This window comes from Orcinus orca, chromosome 9, assembly GCF_937001465.1.
Source record: "Orcinus orca chromosome 9, mOrcOrc1.1, whole genome shotgun sequence".
Taxonomy (NCBI): Eukaryota; Metazoa; Chordata; class Mammalia; order Artiodactyla; family Delphinidae; genus Orcinus; species Orcinus orca.
The window spans coordinates 65,912,011-65,917,802 of record NC_064567.1 but is presented as its reverse complement, the minus strand read 5'-3'; positions in this window follow the sequence as shown (position 1 = coordinate 65,917,802).

The window sequence follows — 5,792 nt, the reverse complement described above, 5'->3', positions numbered from 1 at the left end:
ACACACACACTGGAATATTACCCAGCCATCAAGAAGAATGAAATAATGCCATTTGCAGCAATATAGATGGACCTAGAGATTATCATACTAAGCAAAGTAAGTCAGAAAGAGAAAGACAAATACCATAGGATATCACTTACATGTGGAATATAAAATATGATACAAATCATCATATTTATGAAACAGACTCACAGATGTAGAGAATAGATTTGTTGTTGCCAGGGGGAGGGGGGGAGAGGAGGGAGGGATGGGAGTTTGGGTTCTTTTAATAAATAAATAAAAGGTATATTACTACTGTCAAATCAGAGGGCCTTGGAATTTTATACTAAAATATGTTTTAAAAGACTGTTTATCCTGTTCTCTCTCTCAGATGCTTTTGTTGCCATTGGTGGTGGTGGAGGTTATTAATGTTTGGAGACTTCTTGTAAAGTTTCAGTTATCGTAATCACCATCATCATCATCATCATCTGTGTTCTCTTATGACAGTTGCTTGGATAGTAAAACTTTACTTTTTGTCTTGGATTAAATTATTATTTTCATGTTTTAGGTTTTTCTGGTCTATCCAGATTAACTTTAAATGAATAATTTTTACCTAAAGTAGTGCTGCTGAAAGATACTATAAAGAAGATTGTGTGAGACACTATAGTCACAAATAAAAAGCTCATTCTAAACACATTAAGACTAAGAGGCAAAGCCTGCAAGGGCAACTACTGGCTTGTAGATGTGGCAGAAATGAGGTGCTAGGACATGAATAGTCAGACCTTTGAACTTAAACTTGCTTTTAAAATTCTCAAAGTTATTTTTGGAAAGTGAAGTACATCACACTGAAGAGAGTCCAAAAATAAATGCAGCTTGATTTATTTTATACTAAAGGTTAGGAACTGGAATAATTACTGCTTTTTTTCCTGTAATACATTTTATATTTTGCTTTTAATAGAAGAAACTTGCTCAACTAAAGATGAGCTACTGATTGAGTATGATATGCAAAGCATTATGTTGCAAACAAAAATTTTAAAACTACTACTAATCATTTAGATTCAGTCACTTCTTACAAGAAACTCTTAGACAAGGGAGAACTCAACAAAATAATATGATGTGTTGTAGATTCTATGAGTGGTGGATATTTAATATATAAAGAATAATAATAATAGTTAACTATTATTTTAACTATGAAGAGCTGACAGGCGAGAGAGTGGCATCATGAAAATCCAAAGTTCATCTCAAGTAAAAGGAATATTTCAGGGCTTCCCTGGTGGCGCAGTGGTTGAGAGTCCGCCTACCGATGCAGGGGACACGGGTTCGTGCCCCGGTCCGGGAAGATCCCACATGCCGCGGAGCGGCTGGGCCCATGAGCCATGGCCGCTGAGCCTGCGCGTCCGGGGCCTGTGCTCCGCAGCGGGAGAGGCCACAACAGTGGGAGGCCTGTGTACCACAAAAAAAAAAAAAAAAAAAGGAATATTTCAGTGTTAAATGCTTGAAAAAGGAAAAGACTGGATTTCTTGGTTGGGAACTGGATGGCCACGGATGGCATTATGGAGTGTTTCAGCAAAGTAGTGACAGAAGCCTGATTATAGAGATGGAGAACTGTACATGTAGACATTGTTTATAAGCCTTAGCTGTGCGAGAGACACTCTGTAAGACATGTATACATATTCATGAATGAAGCCACGGGGGAGGGGATTAATTTTTACAGGAAAGGGGGAAAAATAATGGAAACACAACTCGTTATTTTACTGTCACATTTCTCTTTATCTATTGAGTGTTTCCCCTCTTTGCCAGCACACTTATGTTTGCCTATTTTTTCTTTCTATAGGATAAAAGTATAAACTCACTGAATCTTTTTTGTATGGCTATACTAGGATTATACTTTAGAGTAATTTAACATGCTTTTTCCGTGTTCAGATAATAGATTAATGGACAAAAACATTAAAATTGTTTCTTGTTTAAATAAATTTAACTCTAACATGGATGAAAAAAGTGTTTACTGCTTTCAGTCGACCAGATAAAAAGGAACGTATGGTATATATTGAAAGCTCCAGGAATCGAAAACAAGAGCAGAAGCACCCTCAGCCACAACCTTATAAAAGGGAAGTTAGGGCTTCCCTGGTGGCGCAGCGGTTTAGAGTCTGCCTGCCGATTCAGGGGACACGGGTTCGTGCCCCGGTCCGGGAAGATCCCACATGCCGCGGGGCGGCTAGGCCCGTGAGCCATGGCCGCTGAGCCTGCGCGTCCGGAGCCTGTGCTCCGCAACGGGAGAGGCCACAACAGTGAGAGGCCCGCCAAAAAAAAAGGGAAGGTAAATGGCATAAATACGGTCGCACTAATGGGAGACACATGGCAAACCTTGAAATAGGGTTGGGGCAATTACCTTTTGCTCCTAAATATTGACCAGCACGATTAAGTTGAATTAGAAAACAGAAACTTGGATGCTTTCTATACAGTCTGGTGTTGAAACTAAGATGAATAAGAATGGCTTTTTATCGTTTCTAAGTATCAGTTTGATGATATTATATTATAGAAGCATCAAGCAAAAGCTTACTAACTTGCATTTTCCTGTAGTTTATCTTTGCTGAATTTTTTTTGGCACTGGAAATGTTCAACTGTAGTTTTATTACGGAAGCCAAGCATGCAACAGATTTTGTGCATGAAATGAGACTTCCTTTCAGTGCATAGCTTAAAGCAAGCTCAAATCATACTTGACAAAGTGTAATTAACACTGATATTTGTGTTAATTTCCAGTAGAGCTTGAAAAAAGCACATTGTGATGGAATTTCAACTTTAACATCTTAAAATCTTACACTTGCTTGTCTTTTTGTGGGTTCAAGGGCCCACTGACTTGTGAAGAATTTGCTGCCTTCTTACGAGCTTCCTGGCTTGTTCTCTTGTGAAATTTCTTGCACATCTGAATACTGTGGAAGAAACACTAAAACTACACCATGAAGGAAAAAAAAAGAGCTGACAGGACCAGGTGAAAATAAACAGTAATTATTCTTGAACTTGACTGACATGTACACATTCACCACGTACACAAACTTGGTCAGAGGGGACATCCAAAGAGGAAATGCATAAGCAGCAAGTCAGAAAAGCTAAACACCACCAAGAGCATTGTATAAATAGTTGTGTCTTTTTACAGAAGATCCGCCTTCAGAGCTCTGTTTTGTTACTCAGATATTATGGGTATCTTATAAAATTTTTCCATTTATCTTTTTATAGCCTCGAAGCAATAAAACCACAGTAAATCCAGAATTAAAATAGCTGTCTTTTGAAAGTGTTTTATGGATTTGCCATTATTACACTTTTGTTGACATACCAGGAAGTATAAAGAGAGAGGAAAGTATTCTAAATCTGATCCCTCAGTTAAGTACAAATGGTTTCCTTTGCAAATAAATAATTTCAAGGCAAATATTTGAACTTCATTTGCCCTTCATGCCTTGACTGTGGTTTGTGCCTGATGGGAAAAACTAAAACTAAAAATGAAAATTCTTCTTTCTAGACATCAATATAGTCTCTGACTCCGGCTTTTTCGTTCAAATATTCATCAAAGAATCTTTGAGACTTAGTGTAATGTCTAGCTCATCGTACGCCATCAGTGATATTTATGTATGGATGCATGAATGAACCAAAGCATTAATAAAAATCCATACATTTGCATGTTTTTCTCTGATGCTCTTCATTGGAGAATACATACACATGTTCTAGCCTTCTTAGTCCACGTTTCTATTAAACAAAATATTTGAAAAATAGAAGAAAATAAATTTCCCATCATAAAATCTATGCACTTAAAATATCCTTATACTGGAATGTTTATTACACCATAAAAAATCATGTCATGTATTAGCACTGATGATCAGATCCCCAGAACTTACTCATCTTATAAGTGGAAGTTTTTTGACCAATATCTCCCTGTTTTCCCTACCTCCCAGCCCCTGGGAACCACTATTCTACTTCTTATTTCTGTAAGTTTGCCTTTTTTAGATTCCACATTCAAGTGCGAATATACAATATTTGTCTTTATCTTATTTTACTTGGCTCAATACGCTCAAGGTTCATCTATATTATGGCAAATGGCAGGATTTCCTTCTTTTCATGACTGAATAAGAAAGCATTATATACATCCATTTTCTTTATCCATTCACCCTTCAATGAACACAAGTTGTTTCCATGTCTTGGCTATTATGAATAATACTGCAGTAAACATGGGAGGACAGTTTTCTCTTTGAGATAGTAATTCCATTTCATTTGGATATATACACAGAAGTGGAGTTGCTGAATCATATGGTAGTTCCATTTTCAATTTTTTGAGTAGCCTCCATAGCGTTTTTCATAGTGGCTTTTACATCCCCACCGACAGTGCATGAGGTTTCTCTTTTCTCTACATCCTCATCAACCCATTATCGCTCGTCTTTTTGGTAACAGCCTTTACAATAGTTGAGAGCTGATATTTCATTATGGTTTTGACTTGCATTTTCTTGATGATTAGTAATGTTGAGCATCTTTCCATGAACCTGTTGTTCATTTGTATGTCTTCTTTGAAGAAATGTATATTTAAGTCCACTGTCATTTATTTTAGAATCAAACTATTTGAAGATTTTTTGCTGAGTTGTACAAGTTCCTTATATATTTTGGTTATTAACCTCTTAATAGATAGATGGTTTGCAAATATTTTCTCCCATTCCTTAGGTTGCCTTTTCACTTTGTTGATTCTTTCTTTTGCTGTGCAAAAACTTTTTATGTAGTCCACTTCTTTATTTTTACTTTTGTTGCCTGTGCTTTTGGTATCATATCCAAAAAAATCTTTGCCAAGAACAATGTCAAGGAGCTTTTCCCCTATATTTGCTTCTAAAATTTTTAAGTTTTCAGGTGTTATGTTTAAGTCTTTAATCCATTTTGAGTTAATTTTTGTGAATAATGTAAGATAGTGTTCCAATTTCATTTTTCTGCATGTGGGTTTTCCCAACAACAATGATCAAAGAGACTATCCTTTCCCCATTCAGTATTCTTGGGATCCCTTGTCAAATATTAATTGACCTTATATGCATGGGTTTACTTCTGGGCTCTTGATTCTGTTCCACTGTATGCCAGAACCATACTATTTTCATTACTATAGCTTTGTAACATAGTGAAATGAAGAAGTGTGATGGGGCTTCCCTGGTGGCACAGTGGTTAAGAATCCACCTGCCAATGCAGGAGACATGGGTTCGAGCCCTGGTCCGGGAGGATGCCACATGCCACGGAGCAGCTAAGCCTGTGTGCCACAACTACTGAGCCTGCGCTCTAGAGCCCGTGCACCACAACTACTGAGCCCGCATGCCACAACTACTGAGCCCACATGCCGCAAGTACTGAAGCCCACACGCCTAGAGCCCATGCTCCGCAACAAGAGAAGCCACCACAATGAGAAGCCTGCACACCGTGACGAAGAGTAGCCCCTGCTCGCTGCAACTAGAGAAAGCCCGCATGCAGCAATGAAGACTCAACGCCTTCAAAAAACAAAACAAACAAATAAATAAATCTCTGAAAAAAAAAAGTGTGATATTTCTAGTTTTGTTCGCTTTTCTCAAGATTGCTTTAGTTATTCAGGGTATTTTGTGGTCCCATTTGAAATTTAGAATTGTTTCTCTATTTCTGTGAAAAATGCCATTGGAATTTTGGGAGGAATTATATTGAATCTACAGTTGGTTGTGGTTAGTATGCACATTTTAAAATGCTAATTCTTCTGATCCATGAAGTCACAAAATCTTTCCATTTATTTGTGTCTTCTTCAATTTCTTTCAACAATGTTTTATAGTTTTC